At 41.4% G+C, this 12,969-nt stretch overlaps 1 protein-coding gene across 3 annotated transcripts in view; it reads left to right on the forward strand.

Moving 5' to 3' along the window:
- Positions 1 to 12,969, forward strand: part of CREB5 (cAMP responsive element binding protein 5) — a 405,584-nt gene that overhangs the window by 46,063 nt on the left and 346,552 nt on the right. The gene's annotated exons all lie outside the window — the stretch shown is intronic.

Raw genomic sequence — 12,969 nt, forward strand, 5'->3', positions numbered from 1 at the left:
AGTTTATTTTGGAGGCTGGGTAGCCTGGTGGGAAAAGCACATGGGCTGTGGTCTCAGAGTGACCTGGGTTTGAATCTCAACTTTGCTAGGACTAACTGTGTGATCATGGACAATGACTTCACCTCTCGGAGCTCAACTCAGTCACCAGTAAAATATGGATGCTGTTGCATTCCTGGAAGGGATATTGTGGGAATTCAGTGAGTTAACATATGTTAAATACTTAGGTGTGCCTGAGACCTAGTGGCCACAGGAATAGCAATTCCCATAGAAAGGCCTAAAGGAACCATGAAGGAGAGAGGCAAGAGGCCTCTCTTGCCTTGCTGTGGGATTTGATGACTCCGGTGGGCCTGGTCCTTATGCTCCCTGAGTGATGTGATTCTTGCTGAGGTAATAATGGGCTGGGTCGATGTCATGCAGATCTGATGACAGGACACCCACACCCTGTCACCCTCCTTGCCAAGATGGGCTGTGCTCATTCAAGCCTCCCCTCCCTTGCTGACTGCTCCATGTGAACAACCCAGTGGAATTGGTCTTTTTTTGGCATCCTGGAAAAATGAGCATGGGTGCCTTGCTGTGGTCACGTTCCTAGAGAGGGAGTCCCTCTCTAGAGCTGGCATTGAGCCACCTCTGCAAACCCCATCCCTCCCATCCCTTGTCCAGGCATGCCATTTTCCTGCTTCCTCAGTCAGAATTTGAGCTTGCAGCTTGATGATACTTTTGTCTGGTTTGGAAAAGGGAGAAAGTACTGAAAATAAGAATGAGGGAAAGGGGTCTTTGTTTCCCTCTTGCCAAGGCCCTTAAAGAAGTGAGACTCGTTGTTGGATCGGAGTCATGCCGCACTGGTGTTTCTCATTAGGTTGCCCATAAAGACAAGGCCCCTGGGTGATTTTAGGTCCTGAAATCTTATCATCACGGGTTGTGTTAAATCCCCTCTTCTATGCTCCCGTCTCTCCATTCCCCACCTTCTCTTTTCAGGCAAAGCAGAGGGCAGGCAGGATACACATTTATGAATGAGCTGACGGATGTGTTCTACAGAAAACATGGCCAGGTGGGAGGGTGGGCTGTCATGGTGGGACATGTATAGTCCAATTTGGGCTTGGTTTGGCGCCTCTTTTGGCCAATTCAGTGACCTTGGCCTTGTGGGGTCTTGTGTCATTACCTAATATTTACTGGGTGTTCAGTAGGTTCCTGGCACTGATCAGATACTTTATATATGTTATTCTGCTTAAACCTCATTGCAGTTTTATAAAGTATGTGTCATTATCCCCATTTCATAGATAAGGAAAATGAGGCTCAGAGAAGCAGATTAAGTGGCTCAAATAGCACTTTGAAGATAATGATTTTTCTATAGCTACAGTTTCTCCCACGGATACTGTGTCTTCTCCTGCTCTTGCTCTCAAAAAAACCCACTGCCTGCTAAAAACAATGGTCCCACTACATTCATGTGACACATAAAGACATTTGACCTCTCTGTAAAATAATTTGTTCTGCCTATTTCATGGAATTGCTTTGAGGACAAAGAATTTTGAGAAGGATTAAACATTTTACCAAGTAAAGAAATCACACTAATATCATGAAATTTATACACAGATAATGAAGGTTTGCTGGAATAGACAGAAACCAACAAACAAAAAGAGTAAGAGAGGGTAATAAGGAAAAGTTTTACTTATTAACATGTATGCTTACCCTATCTGATTGCTCCACATGTAAACTTTATAACAACTTGGTAAGGTACACGCTTGTGCTGTTATTACCCCTAATTTACAAAGAGGTTAAGAATATTGCACAAGGTCACCTTGCTGGTAAGTGGCAGAACTGGAATTGAAGACCAGCAGTCAGAACCTGCAGTTTTAATTCTGATGATTCGATGTTCTGCTTTCTAAGGGTTTTCACAGGGGTAAGGGTAGGGGGTTAGGGAACCCATGAGAGGATTTCTTTTTTTCTCTCTCTTTCTTTCTTTCTTTCTTTCTTTCTTTCTTTCTTTCTTTCTTTCTTTCTTTCTTTCTTTCTTTCTCTTTCTTTCTTTCTTTTTCTTTCTTTCTTTCCCTTCCTTCCTTCCTTCCTTCCTTCCTTCCTCCCTCCCTCCCTCCCTTCCTTCCTTCCTCCCTCCCTTCCTTCCTTCCTTCCTTCCTTCCTTCCTTCAAGATTTTATTCATTTATTCATGAGAGACACAGAGAGAGAGAGGCAGAGACACAGGCAGAGGGAGAAACAGGGTCGCTGCAGGGAGCCCAATGTGGGACTCGATCCCAGGACCCCGAGATCACAACCTGAGCCAAAGGCAGATGCTCAGCCATTGAGCCACCCAGGTGCCCCCATGAGAGGATTTCTTAACTCATTCTTTCTGGTGGAGTGTCTACCATGGAGGTGGAGACAGCGATGGTGTCCTACCAAAGCACTTGTAGGAATTGGTAATGAATGAGACGGGAGAGTTAAGGAAGAACATGCTCAGGTAGGACCTTATTAAAAGGCTCATACTTTACTCTAGAGGACAATGAAGGGTTGTATGCAGGGAAGTGCCACTCTCACCATGGAATATTAGAAGCGTGGCAGCCATGATGGCCGCAAGGAAGGGCTGGGGCAGGACAGTGAGATGGGCGGGACTGAAGGCCACTGTGTCTGATAGACTGAGCTGTCAGCTCAGCGGGGACAGGCGACTTAGCCTGTGTGAGCCTTGCATTTAAAATGGAGTCTAATGATAACCCCTACCAGAGGAGTTACCCTGAGGATGAAATGAGAGCTGTTTGGCACAGTAGGTGCCTCATAAAGGTCAGCTATTCATACTGTGAGCTCTTCCAAAAGGCCAGTTAAGCCAATGATGGTTTTGTCTGAGATGGTGACGGGGAAGTGGAGAAAAGTGGATAGATTTGGGGCACCTGAGTGGCTCAGTGGTTGAACATCGGCCTTCGACTCAGGTCATGATCCCCAGATCGGGCTCTCCACAGGGAGCCTGCTCCTCCCTCTGCCTGTGTCTCTGCCTCTCTCTGTATCTTTTATGAATAAACGAATAAAACCTTAAAGAAAAAGTGAATAGGGCAGCCCGGGTGGCTCAGCGGTCTAGCGCTGCCTTCAGCCCAGGTGTGATCCTGGAGACCCGGGATCAAGTCCCACGTTGGGCTCCCTGCATGGGGCCTGCTTCTCCCTCTGTCTTGTGTCTATGCCTCTCTCTCTCTGTCTCTCATGAATAAATAAATAAAATCATTTTTTAAAAAAGAAAAAGTGGATAGATTTGAGATAAGTGGAATTTAGAGGATTTGACCGTGAACTGGGTGGGGTGGAGAGAGGAGAGAGAAAGCTGGAGAGGAGAGTGGTAGAGAAAGGAGAAGGTGGCATGAAAGGAGTGGAGATATGGGTATCAGGGAGATGCAGATCCTACAAAAATACTTAGTGTTAGCTGAGGTGTAATCACAGGAGAAGATGTACAAAGGAAAGACAAGAACAAGAAGGAAGACTTAGCATTTGATGAGGGGAAAAAAGCCACATATTCATTCAACCGTTGCTTATGGAGCACCTATTATATTAGATACCAGTCAACAAAACACGATGTTCTGGTTACTGCGTGTTTTGGATGGGTATTTGCTCTAGATGTGGTGCTTGTTAAATGTTCATACTCTGAGTTTAGTGTAGAAAATAGCGGTATTTATTTTCCTGTATAAACACCTTCTGGTAGTCACAGTTTTCCATTAACTCATCATGACTAGAATCTAGAAATTAGTGTTTTTTGAGTAGTGAAATATGTATATTTCATGTGGACTGGTGCCTGACATATATGAGCCCCCACCTCTAGGATTTTCTGTGACAGCCCCAATTTTGTGTCATTGTAACATAGTCCCAACAGACTTGTAAAACAGCTTACTGTGGTTGAATATGTGGACCTTTTCATTTATATAAATATAAAAGCAGAAACCTCTTGTGTCAGAATGTGTCCTGATCTTATTTCAGAAGGTTTGAGCCTTAGAAAGCTTAGCTTGTAAATCCATTGCCATTCTTCAACCTGAAAAATTGGGGTAAAATGTGAATCCACTTATAGACTTTAAAAATATATAAAAAGCTTTAATGTGATATAATTCACATACCATAAAATTCTTTTAACATGTACAATTCATAATTTCTTAAAGTCACAGAATTATCTAACCATTACTGTCTCGTTTTAGAACATTTTCATCCCTTCCGAAAGAGACCCTGTATCCATTAGCAGTCACTACATTTTTCCTTCTCCCCAGTTCCTGGCCACCATGATTCTCTACATTCTGTTTCCCTGGGTTTGCCTATTTTGGATATTTCATGTCAATGGAATCATACAATACATGGCCTTTTGTTTCTGGGTTCTTTTACTTAGTATAATGTTTTATGGTTCAGCCACATTGTAGCATGTATCAGTACTTCATTCTTTTTCATGGCCAAATAATATTTCAGTGTAAGGATATACCACATGTGGCTTTTCTACCTCTCAGTTGACGGACATTTGGATTGTTTCCACTTTTTGGCCACTATGAATAATGCTGCTGTGAATGTTCATGAATGGGTGTACAAGTTTTTGTGTAGATGCATATTTTCATTTCTCTTGGGTGTAGACCCAGGAATAGAATTTCTGGATCATTTGGTAACTCCATGTTTAACATTTTTGAGGAATTGCCAAACTGTTATCTAGAGTGGCTGCTTCATTTTATATTCTCACCAGCAATGTATGAGAGGCTGTAATTTCTCCACCTTATAATACTTGTAGTATCTTTTTGATTTTAGCCATTCTAGTGGATGTGATGTGATGTGATATTTCACTGTGCTTTTGATTCAGATATCCCTATTAACAAATAATATTGAATACCTCTTCATGTGTTTTTTTTTTTTTTGCCATCTGGATATCGTCCTTAGAGAAATGTGTATTCAGATCATTTGTCATCTCTCTAATCGGGTTATTTAAAATTTTTTTTTTTATTTAAAATTTTTTATTGTTGAATTGTAAGAGTTTTTTTTTTTTCTGGATGCCAGATTTTTGTTGAAGATATGATTTGCAAATTTTTCTCCCATTTTTTCCCTGTCTTTTCACTTTCTTGATGGTGTCCCTTGAAGGACAAATGTTAGAAATTTTGGTAAGTCCAATTTATTTCACTTTTGTTGCTTCTACTTTTAGTTTCATATCTAAAAATCTATTTCAAATCCAAGGTCACTAAGATAGATAGATAGATAGATAGATAGATAGATAGATAGATAGATAGATTTATTTAAGAGAGAGTGAGAACAAGAGAGATCACAGAGAGAGAGAGAGAGAAAAACAGACTTGCTGCTCAGCAGAGAGCCTGATGCAGGGCTCAACCCCCCAACTCTGAGATCGTGACCTGAACTGAAGCAGATGCTTAACTGACTGAGCCACCCAGGTGCCCCACAAATATTTATACCTATGTTTTCTTCCAAGAGTTTTATAGTCTTAACTCTTTTTTTTTTTAGTTTTAACTCTTAGATTTAGTTTTATGATCCATTTTGAGTTAATTTTTATGTACTTTGTGAGGTAAATGTTCAGCTTCATTCTTTTGCATGTGGATGTCCAGTTGTCCCAGCACTATTTGTTGAAAAGACTATTTTTTTTGTACACTGGAAGGTTCTGGAATTTTTCTTGAAAATCAGTTGACCATAGATGTAAGGGTTTATTTATGACTCTTAACTCTATTACATTAATCTATGTGTCTTAATTACTACTGCTTTGTAGTAAGGTTTGAAATCAGGATATGTGATTTTTCCAATTTTATTCTTTTTTTAAAAGATTGTTTTGGCTATTCTGTAACCCTTGCATTTCCATATGAATTTTAGGATCAGCTTGTCAGTTTTTGTAATAAAAAGAATCTGGGATTATGGTTGAGATTGTATTGCATCCAAAGATAAACTCGGGTAGCGTAGTCTTTTAATAATATTAATCCTTTCATTTCATGAACTTGAAATGTCTTTCCATATATTTAGATATTCTTTAATTCTTTAATTGGACTGGGGATATTGCACAGAGGGTTTTGCATAGGGCAGAAGGTGCTGGAAAGGTACTGGATGCAGTTTTTTCAGCCTCTACGGTGAAAAGACTACTTGCTCCCCATCTTTGGAAACACCCCATAGGGCCTAGGGTTTTTTAGAGCAATACTTGACTGTTGTATCATCCGTGTATTTTTAGGACTCACTGGCACTTAGGTTAATTCCCCCAGGTGTAGAAAACATCCCAAAGCAATGGCAAATTGGTCGCTCTGCTCTGTTCTAAGAATATCCTAGTGTTTAGGGGTAGGGGGCCCAAATTCAAGTCCTAGTTCTGCTTTTTCACAAATGGTGTTACCCCAGGCATATTCCTTTCCCTCTCTAAATCTCAGATTCGTCATCTGCAAAAATGAGAAAAAAAATACATCCATCTCATAAATCATTCTAAGAACCAAATTAAATTAATGTATGGAAAATGGCTTTGTAAACTGTTAAACTCTACAAAGGTTAACAAACAGCTCTTTTTTTCCTCATTTGGAAAAAGCCACTGAATGAATAATCTCTTGCATGAGTGTCCATTTATGTCAGCCTGCTGAGGTCATATGGTGTGGCTTTGAAGTGGAGAAAGTGTGACTGTCAGGTTTTAAAAAGGAAGCAGAGAGACTGTATTTCTCTTCTCCCTGCAATGGAGCAACCACAGCTGTAAAGGCAATGATTTCACAGAACCTGGAGCACCTCGCTGGGGCAGAAATGGTGAAAATAAGGACAACTAAGAAACCAGACTCGAGCAGTTGAAGAAATGAAATAAAAACAGACCTGAAGGGCGTAATAGCACCTTCATTTCTAAAGAGTGCTAGTAAAATAAATAGGTTCTTATGTTTCTTTTGTGGTCTCCCTAATAAATTCCATCTAGTTATTACCTGATCAGTTTTATCTTAAATATATGACTGAAAAAAAATGCATGAAGTTTTTAGCTTGGTACCTCGTAAAAATTGAGAATGATCATGTTTTTCAAGATGAAGTCAGATCTATCATGAACTGTTAGGGAATTTTTGCTGATTATTTTGGGAACCTTTCAATCAGAAAGAAAATAAAGCAGTCAGGGTGCTGGAAGACTGCAGGCATTGGTTCCTGGCTCCCCTTTTCCTAGCTGGGTCCTTGGGAAAATTGTTTACCTCAGATTTTCTTGCCTGTAAAGTAGGGGTCATAAAATACCTTAGGGTTGTGAGGACGACTAAATAAACTGCTGTAAATCTCTGTTGACTTCCCTGGCTTGTTCTAGGTTTAGCTTTCCCATATCATAAGGCCAACATCTCTTATTAATTAGGAAACATTTGCAACCAAGTCCTTCTACCTCATTCTAAATATGCCCTGAATGGTCTGACTTGTCTTTGTCCAGGAACATCCAGATTCTGAATGACATCCATCTGGTCCATTGACACCCCTAGAGAATTCTGAGGCCCTAGGTCAAGGCCTTGAAAATCTAGGCATATGAACATGATGAAAGGTTTCTCAAACAGAGACTGCTATATCAGTCTGGGTCCCTACAGATGGTGCCCTCCAAAGGATAAGGAAAGAAAATGTAATGAAGGAACTACTTTAGGAGCTTGCTGAGGAGCCTGCTGGCCTCCAGGCCAACTGGAGTCTCACCATAGGAGGGAGCTGTTCCCACCCCTGAGCCTGGAGGGCCCAGGGGGCTGAGGGGAAGAACCCACTGGAGAGGACTTAAATGGGAGGGGGGCTGCCCACCTTATGTAGAGACACATAGCCACTGCCACCCAAACCCCAACAGAGAAGTGGTATAGGCAGCAGACACCTGACTTCTCCCCACTTCCACCCTCCAGTCAAGGGAATCTGGAGACAGCCTTCTAGGACACACAGGGATGCAGAGAATGGATCTGGAGGGACAGAGGAAGACCATCCAGCAGAATTGTCTTCTCAATGTGGGAGGGTCATTAGGATAGGCTGTGGCATTATGCAGACTAACTCCAGTCTTTGGAACCACAGGGCAAGGGCACTACACATAAACCTAACTTTTTATTCCGTCCTTTCACTTTATTTACTGTCCTTTTGCACTAGAAAGGAAAAATATATAATATGTCCCAGATTTGGTTGTATTCCTAGAAGTTGTTTTTACTGTTTGCTGTGTATTCTTGGGCACAACCTGGCAGTACATATTTCAGGAGATAGTACCTGTTCACAAGATCCCACTGAGGATTTATGAAAGTGGAGGAGTTCTGCTCCTGGTGATACTTGTAATTCTTTACTTTCCTTCTGTAGACAGATGAGGAGTTGCTCTTGTGTGGTGATTTGAGGTGTGCAGAAGTCATTGCAGCTCACATCAGCCTGCACATTTGTCAGGATTTCTCCACATGGCTTTCTTCTTGGGGCTACTTTGTTGAAACTGTTGTGCAAGTGCAGATGTCCCTTAGGATGGGTGATAGGCGTCAGCCTGATGCCCCTATCGAGTTGGCACCCTAGGAAAGACAGCATCCCAAGAGAAGCAGCAGAAATGGCCTGGAGATGTTTGGTCTGTTTAAGAGGAGTGGGGAGTGGTAAGTAGCTTTGAGTTACCTGCAGATATGTGAAACTGTGCCACGTCAAAGAAAGATTACAATTTGTCAAGATGACTCCTAGGATGGGAATGAACCCAATGGCTGCAAGTTACAGGGAGATGGTTTAGTTCTCTGTGAAGAGGAAGTTTTTAAACAATGAATGCAAATAAAGATGGGCAAGCAGCCTTAGAAGGCCACTGGGTGCTTGCACCAGGGGCAGTTTAATTCAAGGGTCAGAATTCAAGAAGCTGTGGCAGAGAGTAGATTCAGAGCCTGGGAACAGAGCGGGAGGCAGTGTCTGGTACCCTGAACAGAAGTCATGAGTTGCCAATCACGAGAGCTTACTTGAAGAATACAAACGAGGCCCCTGAATTGCTATGACAGGCAAATGATGGGCATGAGATGCTGGGTTCATTTCTGGGATTGGAAGCCCATTTCTGGGCTCATTTCGGCTACAAAGGCCTGGACCAGTGCCCGTCAGCTAATGCTGCCAGGTATCTTAAAGACAGTGCCCAGTCCCTCACAGGGCAAGCTCACCATTACTGCAAGCCCTTTGGCCACATCGGGACAATGAGTTCTTTGAGGTGTTGTTGAATAGACTCAAGCATCAGATGCATGGTTGAACAAGATAACCATCTCGTTCAGAGAAGATCCAAGTAAGCTTTGATTGACACTGGGTCTAGAGACATGGAGTCAGGAGCCTGAGACAGGAGCACATCCACTCAGGCAAGGATCATGGGCAGTGGGGTTGGACAGACAACAGAGTGGGGAACAGAAGGTGCTAAGAATACTAGCTTAATTCCATTTTCCTAAACTCTTGACTGTTGCAGGTAAATTGAATGGCTGCCTGCTCTGTGCTCTCAGAGTCTTCCTTGAAACTTGATCTCGCTTTTACATAGACACGTAGTTATCAGCTTGTGTCTGTCTCCTTTGAGACCATACACCAATAGTTAACTTTGTTGAAAACTTATCATGTGCTAAATGATTTATAGGCAGCTCCTCATTCAGTCTTCACAACAAACATGTAGGATAGTTATCTTCACTCCTGATTTTGCAGGTGAAGGAACTGAATCGGAAAAATTAACCAGTGTGTCCAGGGACACAGAGCTATTCACGGTAAAGAGCAGGAGAGGGGGAGGATCAGACTCAGTGAGTGCTGTGTTACTCTGAACTTTGACCACTGTGTTATTGCTTGGGGACTGCTTTTTTTTCATGTAGGTCTCTCCGGTACTTAGCATGGTTCCAAGCAAGATAGGCTTCCAATAAAAATTGTTTTTGATAAATAAGTGGATGACCTGAGCCCCCCTTGTATGCTTGCCACACTGTGTGATTACATACTCTAGCAAGTATGCATGCAGACTTACTGAGTCTGGTTCTACACTGGAGGAGCAATATAAAGACAGATATAAAGACAGAATGATGGCAAAGAAAATGTTCATTGGAGAAATTAGCTCAGGCAATTAAGAGTGTGTTGAATAGTCCTGAAATTATAGCTTGTGTGTGTATATATATATAAACAAATAAAAAATTAGGACCTTGATTTTTTTGACACATAAACATAACAAATTTATACATGAATAAAAATTAGAGTCCCTGCCAATGAATGATACTAAAATGCCATGATATTCTTGCTTGTTATTTTTGTCACCATAAAATAAACCATATTTACATGATTGTGTAACCATAGGCTTTTCAGAAGTTTTAGGTTCAGATTTCAGAATAGTAATAAGAACTGGCAGTTACATAGCACTTACCACGTGCCAGGCACTGTTCTGAATTGTTTACATATGTTAACTCCTTTAATCCTCAGAGATTCTTATACCCTTATGAAGTAAGTGCCATTATTGTATGATATGAAGAAACTTAGGCACAGAGAGGTTAAGTGACTGATCCAAGGCCACACAGCTAATGAATGAAAGAACCAAGATCTGAACCCAGATACTCTTAAAAGACGATGTAGTGCTATGAGTTGTGATTTACTGAATAGTCACTGTGTATCTCATTCAGTCTTTACCACAACCCTGAGTAAAAAGGATTGTTTTGTCTATTTCACAAATGAGGAAACTAAAATCCAGAGAGGCTTAGAAATTTGCCCAAGATGGAACAGGTAGCTGCAAAGGTCAAGGCAGGCTCATGGACTCTTACAGTATCTGCCATCATCACACGCTTCCAGATATATTAGCTTACATTGATTTTTTTATCTTTTATTTTACATTGAGTTTTTAATTTATTTTGTAGACAACCAATGTTCATGATAGAAAATATGCATAGAGATACAAAAAATGGGGGTGCCTGGGTGGCTCAGTTGGTTAAGTGGCAGACTCTTGATTACTGCTCAGGTTATGGTCTCAGGGGATGTGAGATGGAGCCCTGCACTCAGCACAGAGTCTGCTTGGGATTCTCTCTCTCCTCTCCTCCTGCCCCTCCCCCCATGCTCGTTGTCACTCTCTAAAATAAATAAATCTTTTTTTTAAAAGATTTTATTTCATTTTTTTATGAGAGAAACACAGAGAGAGGCAGAGACATAGGCAGAGGGAGAAGTAGGCTCCCTGCGGGGAGCCCAATGCAGGACTCAATTCCAGGACCCTGGGATCATGACCTGAACCAAAGGTAGATGCTCAACCAGTGAGACACCCAGGCATCCCTAAAACAAATAAATCTTTTTTAAAAATTCAAAAAATAACCTCATTGCCAACTGTTAATCTGTTAATGTTTTAGCATATATCTTTCAAGATATCCTTTATGTATAAGATTGCAGCTTGAGATAAAACATGATTTATCAATTGCCATAGTTTTCTTGACCAACTCTCAATGGATAAACTGAGTCTTTACATTTAAAATAATTACTCAGCTCTTGGGCAGCCTGGGTGGCTCAGTGGTTTGGTGCCACCTTCAGCCCAGGGCGTGATCCTGGAGACCTGAGATTAGGTCCCACGTCGGGCTCCCTGCATGGAACCTGATTCTCCCTCTGCCTGTGTCTCTGCCTCTCTTCCTCTCATGTGTCTCTCATGAAGACATGAAATCTTTAAAAAAATAAAATAAAATAAAATAAAATAATTACTCAGCTCTATAAAAACTGAAACCAACCAAAATAAATCTAACCTGTTGAAAGATAAAAATTACATTTGTTGCACTTTCTCCACCCCAATAAAAATGTTTTAGCCACTAAATCCAAAGTATATTTAGTAGTCAAAGCAAAAACATAAAGTAGTGGAGATTGTCGTAAATTTGGTTATATGGGATTGAAAAGATCTCAATGTATTGTTTGAAAGACAAATCAAAATAACTAACTAAATAAATAAAAATGAAAAAAAAGACAAATCAGTCTTTTCTGATAGAAAAAAGTAATTATTGTTATAATTACAGCTAATATATATTATATATTCCCTGCATACCAGAAATTATTCAATGTAGAAAATACTATATTCCATATAGAATAATAAACTATTATATATTTATGTTATATCTATATATAAATCTTTAAAACAAGCCTACGAAGTCAGTGAGGAAACATGCACAGAGAAGTTAAGCACCTTCCCCAAGGTCACAGAGCTGTGGTTTGAAACCAGGCAGTGTGACTTCAGGCTGCAACTAAAGTGGTGAGTGAAAGAATTAATTAATCCCAAGGTGGGGCCCTGTATTTTTTTGTGTTCTCCTGATCTCTCATTCCTAGGACAACATTCTTATTTGGGGGAGGGGGAGTCTAAATCCTTCTTTATGCATGAGCTAGGCTGTGTTGTTTAGTTTATGAGAAGCTGAGCATCTACACTGCCTCTTTCAGCCAGTGTCTTGTCCTGGGATGCCATTAACCCTCGAGATAGCCCCAAAGTGACTTGTTAGGATCCTCCTGTTTCAAGTGAGGCTTGAGGAGCAGAAAAGTTAACTGTTTAGAGTCCCTCTCTCTGTAGCCTGAAATTCAGTGGTTTTCTCTCACTCTTAGGATAAATCCTACAAATCCTACTCTTGGATGATCTGAGGCCACTCTGTTTGTCAGTGACTCTGGGCCCCTCTGTCCCTCACCTGCCATCCTGCAGTGTCCTTTTTCCAGCCCCTCAGGGTCGCCAGACTTTTGGCTTTTGTGGTCCCCTCTACTTGGAACTCCCCTCTGCTCTGTCTTCAGGCTGCTCTCTCTGCTTCTGCCCCAAGCAGCCTGCTCTGAGGGATGGACCTACCCCAAAGGAAGTGTCCTCTGTCTGCCTTTCTGGCTATCAGATCACCCCCTCTGCCTCTTTCAGTGAACTTCCCAAAATGTGCAGCTGTTTTTCTTGTTCACTTACTTGATTTGTGTGCTTGTGGTTTTTGCTTACTTTTGCTCTGTGAGCAAAGGGACCTCATCTGGCTGCGTTCCCACTCTTCCCCCACCCACACACCTAATGAGGACCTCTGGAGGCATTTGCTGAAAGACTGACAGGTCTCCTGGAGGAAGATAGGGGAAATAGGGGAAGAGGGTGGCCCTTCCAGGTG

Source organism: Vulpes lagopus, chromosome 13, assembly GCF_018345385.1.
Source record: "Vulpes lagopus strain Blue_001 chromosome 13, ASM1834538v1, whole genome shotgun sequence".
In the NCBI taxonomy this organism is placed as follows: Eukaryota; Metazoa; Chordata; class Mammalia; order Carnivora; family Canidae; genus Vulpes; species Vulpes lagopus.